The sequence below is a fragment of the Saccostrea echinata genome, unplaced genomic scaffold (genome assembly GCF_033153115.1).
Source record: "Saccostrea echinata isolate AGI-Se365-2 ecotype Australia unplaced genomic scaffold, CSIRO_AGI_Sech_v1 ptg000027l, whole genome shotgun sequence".
Classification (NCBI taxonomy): Eukaryota; Metazoa; Mollusca; class Bivalvia; order Ostreida; family Ostreidae; genus Saccostrea; species Saccostrea echinata.
The window spans coordinates 1,805,693-1,824,985 of record NW_026889776.1 but is presented as its reverse complement, the minus strand read 5'-3'; the positions used below and the strand labels follow the sequence as shown (position 1 = coordinate 1,824,985).

Sequence of the window (19,293 nt, the reverse complement as noted above, 5' to 3'; positions counted from 1 at the left end):
ACTTTTTAACCTAATATGTTTTTGTGAACTAATTGAATAAACATTTTGACAATAAATATATTGCTATTAAACAAAGTCGAATTCTGCTATTTTATTCAAGTGTTTATATTCATGATTGATAATTTACTTTGTAGTTCTTAGTTGCTCCTCTTTTTGCTCGAATAACAGCCTTAATACAGCCAGGCATGTTGTGAACCAAGTCCTGACAGAGCCTGATTTTGGAATTGAGCACCGTTCTAACTAGAGTGTCTTAAAATATGTTTTAAATTTACAAGTTGTTTGCATGTTTTAAATAAAGTCTGTTCTCTTTATTTGACCCCAAATTTGAGTTTAAATCAGGACTGTTCCTGGCCAACGGAAGTGTAGAAACTGCATTTCGTTCTAGAAATTCTCTTGTGCTATTGATTTATGCTAAACAGATAAATAAGACATGCAAATCGTTTTCTGGGAAAAACTAAACAGCCACACAAGGTACTAACATTTCTCGATATCTCCTGATGGGCACAAAAGAATTTCTCAAACGCAATTTTATAAATATTTTCTTCATTACTGCAGCCAGGAAACAATCTGATTGAAAACTCTAAAGCATCCTACTTGAAATTTACTGTGGAATAAAAAAACTTTGGTAAAAACATGCCAATGGCTAAAAAAGGACGTGTGGAAGACACTTCAGCAGAATGGTATGCAATTCGTTCTGTGGAAACCCAATTCCTAGCGAATCTAGTAGTATTAAGAGTGTTATTCTCTCAAAAGGGGAAAACTATTTTAAAAAAGAAAATATCAATCAAACTATAATTAAATTGCAAAATTCATCAAGTTTTATGCTTTTGGCTCACATTGCCCTATCAAAGGATGAAGTTTTGAAATCACATTTCAGCTTTAAGTACTTTTAACTTTCTAGTCAATGGAAGTGAAATTGATTCATTGTACTTATATTGAAATCCAAAAAATTCATAAATATTTTTACAAAATATATTTCAGAGTTTTTAACCAGACACTATTTTTTATCTCTTCGAAAAAATATTAACTGTTGTGAAAGAAAAACTTAATCCGTACTGTTCTACAACATATTCAAGAAATGGTGAAAATCAAATGTGGATTCTTAAATAAATATATATAAAAGAACGGGGGAAATTAAAATCACAATTAAAAAAAAATTTGAGAACATCAAAACGTATAACTTTTCAACAATTTATACAACCATTCTTCACGATAAATTAAAAACCAGACTTTTTGACTTCATAGGCAACTGTTTTCTCAATAAAAAAATGAATTTGTTAAATAAATGCACATATCTTGTGATTGATCATCTACAAAAGAGGGTGTTGCAGTTCTTTTGTTATTTTCCCTAAAGTTGTAGCAGTTTGAAAGAAAACTTTTAAGTCTTAAATTTTTTTCAGATACAACGGTATATACAACAAAATGTAGAACAATATTTAGAAACTGCATATCGACTTCCAGTTTGAAATTAAATGAAGTGTAAATTAGTCACATAGCAAAATAAGTCAAGTTTTCTGTTTATCAAATAGGGAACTTCCCCATTGTTCTGAAAAATTGCCTCCTTGAAACAGAATGAATTCGATATACGCATAAAGAGACAGGATTTTTCTTCAAAACTGCCATTTCCGATTTTTGTTTCAAAGAGGCATATTTTTGAAAATCACAAAAATCGAATAAAAATTATTATCTATCCGAAATGCGAAATGTGCACATAAAATAGCCCATAATACTTCACTGTCGGAGCTGGTCTAGTGGTAAAGCGTATGGACTCCAAATAAACATTCTTTTACCTGAGAATGGGTTCGAATCCTGGAATGGCTGGTACATATTTTTTCTTTATATAATGGAAGTACAATGTAACATCTCTCTTGAGAGAGAAAGAGAGAGGGAGAGAATGTCAGAAAGTTAATGGGTAATGTTTTAAATGCATGCAGAATTAAATTGTTTCCTTGATATTGTGTCTAAAACTAATAAGACATATATTTAATGTTATTATTTAGTGACGATGTCTTAAAAAATAAAGTACTATCATTTTAAATAATTTCATTTTTTTCATATGCATTTTGTTTCATTATTGTTCTGTGAATTAGTGGTTCAGATTTGACTTGACACAACTAAATTGAAATGACTAAATGGAATTTCTTGGATATTGCATCAACAGCGTGATTATTGGACACATTTTTATATATTGAAAAATATTAATACTCTGTCTACAGTACATCTTTCAAAATGATGTGCGAGGTGCACTTGTCATAAATTGAGCTTTTTATCGTTCTAACTTTTCTCGTGCAATATGGCGACAGTGACCATAGATGTGAAAAAAGTTTACTTACAGGTCGCCAGTCTATGTTAGGAAAAAACTATGCATGAAAGAAATGTTTGTTATAACAAGCTGGACATACCCGTCTTATAAATAAAGTCATCAACGTAGCATTGTCTATATATAGAGATAACTCTTCAAAAGTTAAAAAAATCATCAAGTATTTCTCGAAAAGATGCGAATGCTATGTCATAAAAGTATATTTTTAAGGTATAGTGGGTCTTTGCTCCATATTTTTGGTAACCAAAAAATGTATATCTTTATGCAAACTTTGAGGGTTAACTTTCAAAAAAGTGGAGCGAAGACCCACTCATGTCGAAAAATAGTGTTATAGTATGAGAAAATGACACTTTTCGCCCGCTTTAATGTATTTATTACATTTCATAAGCAAATAATTTCAATCTTTGAGGGATTTTTGCAAATTGTAGAAATTTTACATAAAGTATATTTTAATGTTAGATGAAATATCAAGGAAAATTTTGATATAACTGAAATTTAATTTTTCACCTTCATGTTTGTCACACTTTAGGCTTTTCGCTCGTCATGTTCACCCATCTTCTTGGTACTACAGGGTTTTCAAATAACTTGTCCAAAATCAGCAAATTTCATGGTCGTTGTTATGGCCTTTGTTTGCAAATAAAGCCTATGCTGGGTCATATTTTGACGGACATGTTTCCCCACAATTATTAGATTATTGTAATTTTGACTGGAAGATTACACTGTTTACCTGTTCAACAAGGAGGGGACACAGCGGGTGTGACCTGTCTACAGGGGATGCTTACTCCTCCTAGGTACATGATCTCACCTCTGGTATTTCCAGGGGTCTGTGATTTTTTCCTGTTCGTGATTTGTATTATTCACTGGGTTTATGAGATTGATTACTATACGTTATCTTTACCTTCAACTTTTCATCTCAGTAAAAAAAAGGTTTCGCTGTGAAATCGAAGCCTAAAAAGCTCTTAAACCTGTGTGTATCATGGAATACCCCTTCTCTTTAGGCAGATGTATCGTATTTGTTTGTCTTCTTGAGGGTCTAGTAGTGGGAGTGTGACGGTGCAAAAAGCTGGCAGTTTGTTTTTGATAGTTAAACTTGGTCATTTAATCAAAAGCTCTACCCATTGTCTTCTCGGGATACTTCTTCTCTAATGCTTTCTAAGTTGAGACTTGTAGACACACGGTTCCACTGTTCTGAAAGACGAAGACTATTCTCCATTGTGTTTGTCAAAAGAGAGAGGAAATCCATTGTCATTGCAAATGTATATATAAGCATAACACGCCCGATTAGTGAGCATCTTCATCCTTCAAAGGAGGAATGGGTTAATTGAAATGAGTAATTGTAATTGACTGTATTTAAATACATTTTTTCAAAGTAATTGAAAGTATTTATAATTGAGTTTGCTTTCAATTACAAGTAATTGAATGTATTTAAATACGTTCTAAAAATGTCATGTATTTTTCAATTACATTTCAAATACTTTATTTTTCAAGTTACATATTAAAAAAATAAGTTACATATTAAAAAAAAATATCAAGGTGAGATCGAAAAAAGGTATCCATCATTTTTCATGATAAGTGGTATCCAGGCAGCTTTCAAAACTTGAAATGTACGAACAATTCTAAAATGAGACAAGTTATTGACAAATAAGTTGATGAAAGGGGGGAGGGTCTCGTTTGAAGTAAAAATTTGCAAATTCTATGGTCGGTACAATGACCTTGTTAGCACATACAATCTATCGTTAAGGATATCCGCTCCCCAGCCAGGAACCATAAATCTTAAACTCATTTTTGAATTAAAAAAAATCTTAAAATGAAGCTTGAAATTGTGATCTTTTCGTGCAATAATTTTCATTTTATGGATCTCAATAAGATTCAAGGTTCTTTGAAACCTTGAAACGGTTTTGTAAAAAAAGTTAACATTTTAATCCATGAAAGTAAAAAAAAAACATTTTGAGAGAATATAAATTAATTTGAATCATTGTAATTCATATTCAAAGCAAATACATGAAAATATGTTTTTGACATTGTAAAGACGTATAATTCTATGGTAATTTAGTTTTATAATTTTCAGATGAGTAATGAAATACTTTATCGTTGATAAGCAATGAAGCACTGTAGGAGGGTTGAATTTATGTTGAGTAATTGCAATAATAGGCAAAAGGGAAAAGACAAACCCAACTACATCACTGTGTAAAGACCAAGTATGAGTCTCAACAGAACTGAGTAATATTGCAAGGTGACCAGCATCTATGAAAGTAACCCTCTTATTTAATATGATTGTCTTATTTTTTCTGCCATTTTCTAGACTTTAATAAACTAATTTGAATTATTATAATTCATATTTAAAGCAAATGTCTGAATATTTATTTTGATATTGTAAAGATGTATAATACTATGCTAATTTACTTTTTCATAATTTGATTTTTTTTCGCATAATTAGATATATACTGATTTCAAACTGATTCACTCGGTATTGTTTGAAAGGGACTATTTTTTTCCTCCTGTAATTGATTGACCATAATGTTGAAAATCTGGGAATGCAATGTAATGGATCTTTTTTTCGACATGTATACAATTTTGAAAGCACGTTGTGTTAATTTAATGGAAGTACTTATAAATCAGTAATTTTGTATATTTATTCTTAGATTTGATAATCCTTACAATGCATATATTTAAAAAATTTTGAACACGTTAAATACAAAGCAATAGAAAATTGAATAGGCCTAAATGATAATGAAAGCTTAATTTGGGACAATTGTAATAAAATAATAATAATACAAGTCTTTGTTATATTCTACGAAAGCCGGATAGGCTCATTTTTGACAAGATAAAAAAATAATTAACTCGTTATAACGAGATAGTTATCTCGTTATAACGAGTTAGTATCTCGTTATAACGAGTTAGTTATCTCGTTATAACGAGTTAGTTATCTCGTTATAACGAGTTAGTATCTCGTTATAACGAGATAATTATCTCGTTATAACGAGTTAGTATCTCGTTATAACGAGTTAGTTATGTCGTTATAACGAGTTAGTTATCTCGTTATAACGAGATAATTATCTCGTTATAACGAGATAATTATCTCGTTATAACGAATTAGTTATGTCGTTATAACGAGACAGTTTTCTTGTTATTTTGAGACTTAATAGCAATATAGGAATAAAAATGGCTGCAGTTTTAAATGCCATTGAATTTTTAGCAAGTAATTATCAGTCAAATTTAACTTGAACAATTGATAAATGGTTGAAAATTTAATTTGCTCTGGGATTTACTTATGATTAAATCTTGAACTATCTCGCTGTCAATAATCATAGCAACTCTAAGGCGAACACATTTACACATTTTCGTGAACTCCTCCTCAAATTGTTGCATTAGGACGCGATATTTTTCTTGAAATAATATTGCCAAACTTACTTGCTTCAAACTTTGGCAATTTATTTATGACAACTATTTCTGATGAATGACACTATTTCGATATGTTTTGGACGACTTATACACTTTCATATATCAAATTCTATACCGCTAAAATTAAATATCAGAGACAATATAAGTGCAACATATCGTTTATGCAACATATAATATATAGATTACAATGTTATACATATGTTACTTCTGAGATTCAGAAATGTTTTGAAGACGGGGGATGGTGAGACATCAGCAGTTAGATCATAGGCGTAGTAATAGAGGGGCTAATGCCCACACCACTACTTTTGAAAAGAGGGCGGTCAAGAGTATATTTGTGCCCCTTCCTCCATATTTTTTTTTACCTGAGTAGATATCTCCCGAAAATAATGGCGAATACTCGTAGTTGGAATATCCAATCTATTTTTTTTTTCTTTTTACTTGTCAAATATTTTACTTGGTTTACCCCCCCCCCCCCCCCATTGAACTTTGTGACTTAGCTTATGCATATTGTCCACGATAATGAGGAATGGTGAAGCAAAAATGATATTACATCCTTTTAAGTAATAAGACGTTAAATCTGATCTGCTGATATTGACATTTTATTTAATATTCTGTTATGATTCACTGTTTATATTTTTTGCGGGGGGGGGGGGGGTCCAAGTTCTGGAGATTCACGGAGACCTATTTGAGATTCACGTCTATTTGGCGGATCCTATATGTTTACCACATAGTGTCAGAACGTCAAACCAGAGTTTACAAAACAAAAAAAAGTTTACAGAGTTTACAAAGCCAGCTCACTTTTATAATCTTTTTACTTAGGATTGATCAACGAATAGGCCTAATACTATATATGTACATTTATATTATTAATACAACATTGAAGCAATGTCGTTAATTATTTTCCTCATCACAATATTTATTATGTATACTTTACAAGCATATAATTTTTATTTCAAAAAGAGATTGATGATTTTTTTGGGGGGGGGGAGGGGTAATAAATAGAGGATATTCAATGTTTTATAGTTGATATGGAATTTATTTCACGAGTGGGACAGGAATTTTTTTTATATTTTCATGAGTGCAAAGCACGAGTGAAAATATCAAAAATCCTGTCTCAACATACAATACACATTTCTTGGCAAAATTTATGCTTGAAATAGACCTTAAGTAATGCTTATCATATTGTAAACTTTAGATATTAAACTTTCATTCTATACCCAAAAAGGATCACATGTCAACTGTTTTTACTAATGCTGACCTTCACCTTTTATCGTGGCTTCCGTAGAATAAAGAGCTCCAAAAGTTTTTTTTAATTCTACCACATTGATAATAACGCAAAAATTACATATTGTAATTTAAGATTCCATGCCAAATTGGTAAATTAAAATGTTTCTTTCTTTTAATAAACAGAAGAAATATATAAATTATTAAGTGATAAGTACAACATATTTATTACTGAGGGGAAGGAGGGATTGATGATAAAAACAACGTGAATTTAGTTTTTTGTCAGACATTGAATTTTGATCTTGCCCCTTTAAGACGATAAAATTGAACTGGTATTCCTTGTTAACAGGCAAGGAATTATCAAAATATGATCGTTAAAGCCTAACAAATGGTTTCATATCCACATGATTTATTCGGAATATTTAAAATAATGGGATTATTTCTATGCATTTTTTATTGCGACAAATATTACGCAAACATTATTATAATTTTAACAAATTCAAGAAAGCTTGAACAGGGCAGTTAAATCAGCCAGTGTATATCATTTTTTTCTGATCTCCTTGTACAAGTTGACAAAATTTTGATGTTATATACATTCCATTTGAAGATGACACTAATTCTATTTTGCACTTTTAAGGTATAACGCAACAACATGAGGCGGTCACAAGTTTCCGTATATTTGTCTTCGGTCTTTCCAATAAACAATACTAATCAAAGGCATAACACAAAAAAACTAGTATGCTGTTCCATAAAATCTTTATCACGCACACTTCAAACAAATTTGATCGACTTGCTTCTGTATATTTCCTATAAATAATGGTCTATTCTTTAATTAGATATATCAATTCTAGATCAATTTTTATCTCGTTATAACGAGATAATTTTATAACTAACTCGTTATAACGAGTTAACTAACTAGTTATAACGAGATAACTAACTCGTTATAACGAGATACTAACTCGTTATAACGAGATAACTAACTCGTTATAACGAGATATCTAACTCGTTATAACGAGATAACTAACTCGTTATAACGAGATAATTATCTCGTTATAACGAGATAACTAACTCGTTATAACGAGATACTAACTCCTTATAACGAGATAACTAACTCGTTATAACGAGATACTAACTCGTTATAACGAGATAATTAACTCGTTATAACGAGATAACTAACTCGTTATAACGAGATAATTATCTCGTTATAACGAGATAACTAACTCGTTATAACGAGATATTAACTTGTTATAACGAGATACTAACTCGTTATAACGAGATACTAACTCGTTATTACGAGATAATTATCTCGTTATAACGAGTTAAATATTTTTTTTGTCTTGTCAAAAATGAGCCTATCCGGCTTTCGTAATATTCTGATTAATTCATTATCTTAATTCTCTGCGCAAAACATGCTTTAAAAATGTAATGACAAAATCTTGTTTGTGGCGAAATCTGATGTGCTTGGTTATATATAATGTATTAGAAAGATAAGAGTTGTCTTTCTTTGACTTTTAATTAAAATGTTAAAAACAAAACGAAACAAAACACACACACACACAAAACAAAAAAAAAAACAATACAAAACAACAACAACAACACACACACACACACCCTCACTCACACACACCCTCACACACAGACACACAAAATGTAACTCCATTTCTAAAACACGAAATGATCGAGGATTTTTTCAAATAATTTTCATTTTATGGATCTCAATATGATTTAAGGTTCTTTGAAACCTTGAAACGGTTTTTTTTAAAACGTTAACATTTGTAACCCATGAAAGTAAAAATAAAATACATATTGAGAGAATATAAATTAATTTGAATTATTGTTATTCATATTTAAAGCAAATACCTGAAAATATGTTTTTGACATTGTAAAGATGTATAATTCTATGCTGATTTAGTTTTATAATTTTCAAATGAGTAATGAACTTACTTTATCATTGATAAGCAATCAAGCACTGTAGGAGGAGGGTTGAATTCATGTTGAGTAATTGCAATAATAGGCAAAAGGGAAAAGACAAACCCAACTACATCACCGTGTAAAGACCAAGTATGACTCTCAAAAGAACTGAGTAATATTGCAAGGTGACCAGCATCTATGAAAGTACCCCTCTTGTTTAATCTGATTGTCTTATTTTTTCTGCCATTTTTCTAGACTATAATAAACTAATTTGAATTAATATAATTCATATTTAAAGCAAATGTCTGAATATTTATTTTGATATTGTAAAGATGTATTATACTATGCTAATTTACTTTTTCATAATTTGATTTTTTTTCGCATAATTAGATATATACTGATTTCAAACTGATTTACTCGGTATTGTTTGAAAGGGACTATTTTTGTTTTTTTCTGCAATTGATTGACCATATGTTGAAAATCTGGGAATACACTGTAATGGATCTTTTTTTTCGACATGTATACATTTTTTTGAGAGCACAGAGTGTTAATTAAATGGAAGTACTTATAAATCAGCAATTTTATGTATTTATTCTTACATTTGATAATCCTTACAATGCATATATTTTGAAAATTTTGAACACGTTAAATACAAAGCAAAAGATCATTGAATAAATGATAATGAAAGCTTAATTTGGGACAAAAGTAATAAAACAATAATAATACAAGTCTTTGTAATATTCTGATTAATTCATTATCTTAATTCTCTGCGCAAAATATGCTTTAAAAAATGTAATGACAAAATCTTGTTTGTGGTGAAATCTGATGTGCTTGGTTATATATATAATGTATTAGAAAGATAAGAGTTGTCTTTCTTTGACTTTTAATAAAAATTGTTAAAAACAAAATTTTAAAAAAAATATGTAACTCCATTTATAAAAAATGAAATGAGGATTTTTTTTTTTGGGAGTGAGGAATTTTGTAATTTATGTTTTCCCCATTTAAAATTTACAGTTTTAATGTCTGTGCTAAGGATACTTTATGTTCTTCATAAATTTATGAATATATTTGACAAGAAATTTTTCTTTCAGGGAATAGTTCACTCCCTGCATTTTACACAAGATGTTTACAAACACATACATCTGGTTTTTCCTGTTTGTAGATGGACAGTTGCATGCATTGTGACAGATAGCATTTCACGTTCCTTGCTTAGTATTTTTTTAATGAATTCAAGCATAATCTGATTTTCAAAGTATTTTTATATAGAATTATATAATAAACTAGGAAGTTGATACAGTCAGAGAGGACCCCTCTTCGAGTGCGAGTGTAATAAGTACAGTAATAGCAAGAACATAAAGCACATAACTGACACAAGGAAGGACATATGACAATCACTCATATTTGAGAGAATTGTTAATATTTGAAGATTGGACAAACAGACATACATGTAGATGGGAGAAACTATAAGTTCCCAATATTTAGACGAGTCTTTCTCTGATAATAACTCCTTCTGTATAGAATTCGAAATTCTTGCAACGAAAACTTTCTGACTTATTGTGTCACAATAGACAGATATTCCTCAAAATTAACAAGTGTCTTCCTCTTATAGCCAACTCTTTCTGTATAAAATGTGAAAGAAGTAATTGGTGATGAAGAAGTCTGTTTAATAAAGTTATTGTATCACTAGCAGTGATGGTTCTTTATCATGCCAACGCCTACCGTGGGCCTCGGTTTTAAGGTCTCATCCGAAAGACCCGTGACTTTCACTTCTAGTGACGCACACTCGAACGAGAATAGAACCCTGGCCTCCGATCACGAAGCGAACGCCCTAGCACCAGGCTATGGTATCAGTCAGTAAGGATAGAAAACAATGCTTTATGACTTTTGAATACTTTAAATTATTCACTATTTAGCATCGTCTTTTATTTCGTGTTTGCTGGGATATAGTGAATAGACATCTGAGTGAAAATGAACGTTTGAAATATATAAAAATGTTGAAGGCCCTAGCAAGAGTTTTTATTCCAATAAGAATTTTTGAATAAAGTCTGCTTCATAGTAATTCGAAAAAGGTCTGTAATAAAGGAATGCAATTTTTGCCCAAGAGAATTCCAAAGACTACGTAGATATCGTCAATGAGGAACTCCAGTATCTTAGGACTACTTGTGTGTAGAAACAACGTAATTTTGTAGATGACCAACACAAACTATTCCCTCCATATTTTGTTGTTGAAAAGACACTCAATTTTTTTTTGAAGATGATATGTTCTGTAATTTTTCTTGCTTTGGACAATGTGTTTAAAGCTGAACACGATTCGTAGAAAGAAGAGAGTTATATTTGTCCGCCACATTAGTCTTCTCTAGATTGTCGTCCTCCAGCCCAATTATAAGCCTCAGCTTTGTTCAGAGTGCAATGTATTTCGCTTCACGGACATCACCCGAAAGTATGTCTCCCTCACTGTCATTGTGACACAATTGGGCGCGACAAAAATGACTTCTGTATGCCGCTGCTAAGTCAGGAAAACAAAGTTACCAAATACATATTCGCTATCAATTGCACAGGTCGATGTTACAAAGTGAAATAAACACATATGCACATTAAATGAAATAAAAGGTAAACAAAAAGGACAACATAAGATAAACATGTACTACACCCAACAGCGAAAAGGTAAAAGCAATCAGTTGTAACAAATGCGAAGGGTTTATGTATCCCAGTGTGATATAGGTGATATAGGAAATATAATATGGCGTATGCCTATCTACGAGTCGTTATCAACTTTAAGTTAAAAATGTTGTTATATAAAAAAAAAAAACCTCATTAATTTTGACACAAAAATCGGGATCTTATACATTATAGTAGAATGTAAGTAAACAAAAATTCATATTCTTTTTTACATGAAGACATCGAATTTACAGAAAAATAGGAAAGACTTGCTGAAAAAAAAACCATGCGTTTGTATTGCATGAACCCCTTGATACACCCAAATTTACTAATGCATAAAACATTTTGCCTTTGATTGATAATTATTTTGTTCCTATATAAAAAGTTCTCCATGTTGCCTAACTGCCCCTCATTATAGATGTGGGTAAAAGGAAAAGAAATACTTCTGAGTGTTAAGTACTTTCTAGATCTTTCTGTCAAAAATGCAATAAGTCACAGGCCATACTACTGAAAATCAAGATTTTAAAGAGCATTAAGTTTTTTCAGTTTTAATCACAGGTACTTGTGTAGTAAAAATAAATTCATTGTGATATGCAAACACATGCACAAGCAACTGTTATTAACAACCATCTCAACTTTTACAACGAGTTCGTGTTTCGATAAAAAAAAAATATCACGTACAGCACCTGTCCGATTTGTCAAACACTCAATGAATAAAGGAGGGTAAGTGGGTTGTGATTTTCGAAAATCGATTTCTTCAATAGCACATATCCTTTTTTGTTTTATAATACCTTTAGTAAAAAAAGTAAGAGGATTTTAATTATCCGAAATTGAACACTTCCGGCAAAAAGTTGAGTCACTTGTTAAAATTCAAAATATGAAGGCATTATTAGTATTTTGGGGACCATGCAGAAAGTTTTCAGAGTCCATTTTTTTTTCTTTTTTCAAATATATTTTCCCCTAGAAAACATGGCTCCTTTCAAGAATATCAGAAACTTTTCTACCCTTACCATGTTTAAAGATTCTTTTTCTTCATAAAATGTAATGTTAACGTTTTCACCAGTTTCCCATCGTTCACTCTGTTAGAGTTATGTGTCTCTGTACATAATATGTCCCCATAAGGTGAAATTATGTGGAGATAACGAAAAGTATTCGAGTAGTTCAAAGGTCCATTAAACATTACAAAATAGGAGCAGAGCATACACGGACCTCTAAGACATCAGAGGTGGGATCAAGTGCCATGGAGAAGTGAGCATCCCCTGCTGACCGGTCACACCCGCCGTGTGCTCCTTGTCATCATCGGGAAATAACGGAAAAATCCGTCGACAATTCAGTGCGTAAATAATGGCCTAACAATAAGTATGAAAAAAGTCTGTCAGCATTTGACTTAGAGAAAGATTGTATTTGTTGACAAGGTCATTGTATCGACCATAGAACTTACGAAATGATGACTTTAAACGAGACTGCTGATATTCTTGTTTCATCAACTTGTTTGTTAATAACTTATCTCGTTTTAGAAATTGTTCATACGTAGAGCATGCTCTAGCGTATCGAATCAACTGAGAGATATAAACCCCGTATGCAGGTGATAAGGTTATATTGCTGCATAAGTAAGGGAAGTTGACGATTGAAAAGTTAAAGGTATAAGTCAATCTTTTAAAAAAAGAATACCTAATCTAAGAGTTGGTTAATGAAAAAGTTAAAGGATGAATGGTTATATTGTTAAGCTCTCTGCCTCTTTATTCTTTAGGTCTTCTGTAGGTAGAAGGAAACAACTATTTGAAAAAAAAATATGAGAAACCTTTCTAGAACAAAGAAAAATATAAGATATATTCCAATGCGTTGTTTCATCTTTCACTCTTAAAGTTGTTCGAAAGAACCATAAACTATGTGATATACATGTATACTTCTAAATAAATCATGAATTAATTTGTGATATTGACAACATCCGTATGGTGCAATCTCTTCATATCTCTAACTTTCCATCGATGAGTGTGCTTCACAAAATAAATATGAACTAGGAAGTAGTACAAAGTACATGTATTTAAATAAATAGGCACGAAAAGAGCTATTTCCTGTTGAATTAATTTTGACAAATTTTGCAGTACGCTTTAACACTAACTCCAGAAACTATCAACGCAATTCAGAATTTCATTTTCATATGTAGAATCAACATTCTGCTTTGTTTACAGTAAGAAATGTCTCAGTTCTCAACTGACAATTCACATTCCTGCAAAATATTGCATGTGTTGTTATAATAAATTAGAATAATTTTTGACATTTTGTAAAATGTTAGCTCGCTAACAAATAGTGTGTGATTATCAAAAGGGTTTACCTCGATAAAATACAAGAGGCCCATGGGCCACATCGCTCACCTGAGTAACTTTGGCCATGCTGTTCATTACCAGACTTTCCCCCTTGTAATACCTATTGTGGCCCCGCCCTACCCCCAGGGGCCATGATTTGAACAATTTAGAATCTACACTACCCCAGGAGTTCCACATAAGTTTCAGTTTTTCTGGTCCAGTGGTTCTTGAGAAGATTTTTAAGGATTTTTCCTATATATTTCAATGTAAAACTTGGATTCCCTATTGTGCCCCCCCCATCCCCGGGGTCATGATTTGAACAATTTAGAGTGTACACTACTTGAGGATGCTTCCACATAAGTTTCAGCTTTTCCGGCTCAGTGGTTCTTGAAAAGAAGATTTTTCAAGATTTTTCCTATATATTTCAATGTAAAACTTGGATTCCCTATTGTGGCCTCGCCCTACCCCCGAGGGTCATGATTTGAACAATTTAGAATCTACACTACCCTTGGATGCTTCCACATAAGTTTCAGCTTTTCTGGCTAAGTGGTTCTTGAGAAGAAGATTTTTAAAGATTTCTCCTATATATTTCAATGTAAAACTTGTATTCCCTACTGTGGCCCCGCCCTACCCCCGGGGGTCGTGATTTGAATAATTTAGAATCTACACTACCCTTGGATGCTTCCACATAAGTTTCAGCTTTTCTGGCTCAGTGGTTCTTGAGAAGAAGATTTTTAAAGATTTTTCCTATATATTTCAATGTAAAACTTGTATTTCCTATTGTGGCCCCGCCCTACCCCCGGGGGTCATGATTTGAACAATTTAGAATCTACTCTATCCCAGGATGCTTCCACATAAGTTTCAGCTTTTCTGGCCCAGTGGTTCTTGAGAAGAAGATTTTTAAAGATTTTTCCTATATATTTCAATGTAAAATTTGGATTCCCTATTGTGGCCCCGCCCTACCCCTGGGGGTCATGATTTTAACAATTTAGAATCTACTCTATCCCAGAATGCTTCCACATAAGTTTCAGCTTTTCTGGCCCAGTGGTTCTTGAGAAGAAGATTTTTTTATGACTCCACCCTATTTTTGTCTTTTCTTGATTATCTCCCCTTGTAAGAGAACTTGGCCCTTTATTTTAACAATTTAAACTTCCCTTCCCCCAAGGATACTTTGTACCAAGTTTGGTTAAAATTGGCCCAGTGGTTCTTGAGAAGAAGTTGAAAATGTGAAAAGTTTACAGACGGACGGACGGACAGACGGGCGGACGGACGGACAGACGGACGGACGACGGACAACGGGTGATCAGAAAAGCTCACTTGAGCTTTCAGCTCAGGTGAGCTAAAAATACTGAACATACATTATTTCTCCTTAAAGATTTCGAATTTTGATAATTACAAAATTCCACACCTCAGATCTCAAGGGAAAAATGGAATTAAAGTTACTTAAAATGCAGTTTTCCGACCTCGGCAACTCTACATTCATTCAAAGATCAAAACTATGCCTCAATTTAAGCGAAACACTATGTAAGAGAACTAAAAATAGCGGTAAGTAGATTTTCAAGGAAGTTTTAATTTAAACAAAAGCAGAGTCGTTCAATAAGTTTTTTCCTACTTGTCAATACCATATTTTCAACTTCAATCACATAGTAAATATTATGCAAAATTGCAGACTATATGACCATAAGGATTAAAAATAACAACATAAAACAATAATTTCTTTTATTTCCAGACATTCAATTGACATGTACTACAATTCGGAAAAGATACAGTCTATTTTTTTTTTATTTTTACAGTATAGCTTGAATAATCTCCTAAGCGTTCAAAAACTATAATCAATCGATGGATATTATTTCTAATGAGCATTTTAAAACGTTTGAATTATCTGCCATTCATTAAGCACGATCAAGTTTTAAACCGAGGCAGGCTACTGAAAGATAAGTTGATGTTGCAGGGATTTCAACAATCCCCAAAGTCAGCATTTGCAAATTTTATGGTCGTTATAATGGCTTTGTTAGCAAGTATAATCTATCACTTGGTCGTATTTTGGCTGACGTGTTTCATACCAATTGGCCTTCGTCTTTAAACTTTATTTGACTACGCAGTATTCCTTCTACCTGATCAATACATAGGGCTCACGGCGGGTGTGACCGACCGACAGGGGATGTTTACTCCTCCTAGGCAACTGATCCCTCCTGAATTTTCGGGGGTACGTGTTTTATGCTCTATTCACAGATTTGTCTCGTTTGTAGATTTTTTTTTAGAACTAGATTTTATAAGAACGTTATCCTAATCTTTTTCATTATTGAAGGTATAAAGAAAACTCGAGTTATTGTTCCAATGAAAGTTAGGGCTACACTGACCGTGGAACCGGGCTGGATAGTTCAGCAGTAGAGCACCTGACTAGTACAGGGGTGCCGGGTTCGATTGTCGGTCCAGTCATATTAGTCATCTGCAGACTTATTTTGTTAAAAAAAATCTGATTTTACAAACAAGAGCTCCGAGATTGATATTAAAATGATAAATGCTTAAGTTTCTCATTGAAAATATGTGGTTTTCGGAAATCAGGTCTTCAAACAATCTGTTGGAATTTCCATTGGTACTAATTGTGCCCGTTATTAGCAGATATTTTTTATATTCATTTAAAGCAGAATTTATTGAAAAGGTCTTAGCAAAAAAGTCTCTCGCTGTGGCTTTCAATTTGCCTTTTAGATATATCACGACGATTTATCAATTAACAACTTTTATTTCCATTCCTACATTGATTCAATATATCCCTTTGAACTCGAAGTGAAAGACATCACAGAGTCTCAAATATCTGATTCATATTTGGATATATTGTTAGGAAAAGACATTTATTCAATATCTTCAGTATATTTCAATATCCATTATTTGTTTAAGGATTTTTCGTGTACCCGATCATGAGCACAGGAGCACACTGCGTGTGTGACCGGTGGCAGGGGATGGTTACTTCTCCATGCCACCAGGTCTCACCTCTGTTTCAGTGGTTCTGCTCATATTTGTATAATTGTTCAAATGGACTTTTGTGAATTGTTTTCTTCACATTTCATATTTTCTTTATTTATACTTCCTTTCTTACTACACTTCGTAATCAGTGGGGTGGGGATGTTCAGATTATATGTAAATTAGTAAGTCATAACAGGGCCCGTAAACTTGTGTCTTCGAGGCCAAATACTGCTAATTAAGGAGGGAGGAATGTGGAATTTAGGGCAACACGACATAGGTGGACTGGTTCAGTGGTAGAGAACATGAATAGTTCTACAGAGATGCAGGGTTCCAGCCATACATTTTCTTTTTTCATTTCTCCTTTCCTACTACAGTTCCTTTAAGAAAAGGTTTTTTTGAGTTGATAAACCCTACCTCAAGGCTCCCGTTGTTATGTTTTCAATGCCCTGAGTTAATCTACTAATTTCAAGTAAATAAGGAAGAATAAAATCACTTTATGTTCCATTCCTTTGAAAGTATGGTTAAGAGCAAACCTTAATGATCAAGTTATGAAAAAAGTATTTTCTAAAGTTTATAAAAATGATAATTAAAATCTAGTGTCTTGCATAAGGGAATAACGCACTTGGTCATATTCGTTCGCACCATGGTTGTTATAACACGTAGAATTAACATTTAGGTTTGGCCTGCAAAATGAAAAGAATATATATCTTTAAAATGATAAGCAATAAGCCACCCCATAACTAAATCAAAAGGAAATATGGAATGTAACATGCCAAATAAAATAAGTAAGTCGTACCTTGAGCTAGGTTCTTTATTAGTTCTTTTTAATCCTAAAATGACATACATGTAAGGTTTATTCAGTCGAATATTCATAATTACTTTGAATGCACTCATTATCAAAAGGTAATACATATGTTACTTACCATGATTTTTGAACAAGTATACACAGATAGCTGTAGAAACCACTATCAAAACAGGAATCGTAACGACGGATGACCAGAAATAAATACGATAAAAATCTAAATAAAAAGAAGTCTGCTTAATGTTCAAAATCTTAAAATTGTCACATTAAAAGGAAAATTATGTAATGTTTTCTTTTAATCTTAAAAATAAAATGTCTTCCCTCAACTTAAGAAATTTCGATAATTCAAATTTGATTTCGTGGTGAATATGCACATTTTTGTAATATTAAAAAAAAAATTCCTTCATGCCTGAGTACATTTTTTTTGCCAAACCTAATAAAACAAACATTACTTTCACACTTTTGATACATTCCCAAATGAATGGAACAAGACTTGCAAAAATGATTTCAATTATATTTAATGGTATGCCTTGTAAGTCCTAATCCGCCAAAAAAGGCGGGCTATACATATGGTTTAAAATCCAAGACGCTCACCAGAAATACAAGGTGTAGTAGCGGCCGATGAATAAGTGGTTATAGGTGACAGACATTCTAAGGCAAAATGTAAAATATAAATGTTAAAATGTCTTTGATAATATTTTTTGAAATACATTTTAAAGACATTTTTCATAGAAATCTAATAATTTAAAAATGAACTTTGTTTAAATTTCTTTTGCAGAATAAAAAATTAGTTATGCAGAAAAACCAAAAGTATTCTCTCTCTCTCTCAAAAAAGATACAAACCGGTAAACATAGCTGTTTTGTTCAACGTCAGCTTTCGAACTCGATCTCTGGTGTTATTTTCTCTTGTTATCGGTGACCATATTATATTGTATTTTACATTTGTATCATCTGGATGATATATAAAGTTTACTTCATTTGTTTGAAGATTGAACAGGAAATTGCTGTCATTTTCCTTTGTTATTCTAATATCAAATTCTCCATATTTCTCGGAACTCCATGTTATATATATTTCACATCCTTTTTCTAAAACAGTCAATTTATTGGAATCTGTTGATAAAATCATAAAGGTAGAAATAAATAGTTTATTGTTTTGCAGAACATTATTTTTATGTTACGTTTACTCTTTCAAAAGTCTTACCCGTTAGCGATATAAAAGCTCCAACAAGAAACACAGTTCTCAAATACATAGTGTGTAATACAACTATAGGTTCTATTTGTGGCTAAAGAAGGAAGGGAAATACATAAATATATTGTTAGAAAATTTAGAAATAATGTTGAACAAAATTCATCGTAAAATTCTTCCCTGACCTATCTTGAATGATATTTAGAGTATTAAAATGGTAACATTCCAAAAATGTTTTGTACATGGATTCACTAATATATTGTAACATTTATCATTTTTCTACAAATCTTCCCACTAGTATGCTCTGCCTTAGTTGTTAAAGTTAAGAGTAAAAAAATTCAAATCATTTTTTTAATATAAACTAGACTTTGACCCGTGCGTGCACGGGTTGACATTGTTATGAATGCATCCATGTGCATATCGGACATTTACAAAATAGATACATCGACACATTCATATTGTAAGGTACTTTTGAAATAAACAATGAATGTGAATATAATTCTGTTTTTTGGTGTGGGTT

At 32.0% G+C, this 19,293-nt stretch overlaps 1 protein-coding gene and 1 long non-coding RNA gene across 2 annotated transcripts in view; both read right to left on the bottom strand.

Annotated features, from left to right (window-relative positions):
* LOC133193419 (uncharacterized) overlaps nt 1-15,900 on the bottom strand; it is a 144,129-nt gene extending 128,229 nt beyond the window's left edge. The window contains exon 1 of the mRNA XM_061329355.1: nt 15,885-15,900. The gene's annotated coding sequence lies outside the window, so the exon portion shown is untranslated. The remainder of the gene's footprint in view (nt 1-15,884) is intronic.
* Nucleotides 15,901-17,580: 1,680 nt separating this feature from the next.
* LOC133193293 (uncharacterized) lies at nt 17,581-18,562 on the bottom strand. Its single transcript, XR_009721894.1, has 4 exons — nt 18,431-18,562; nt 18,182-18,238; nt 17,709-17,804; nt 17,581-17,615 (listed from the first exon to the last, which is right to left on the bottom strand). It is a non-coding gene; the product is annotated as an uncharacterized LOC133193293 (long non-coding RNA).
* Nucleotides 18,563-19,293: the final 731 nt, after the last annotated feature.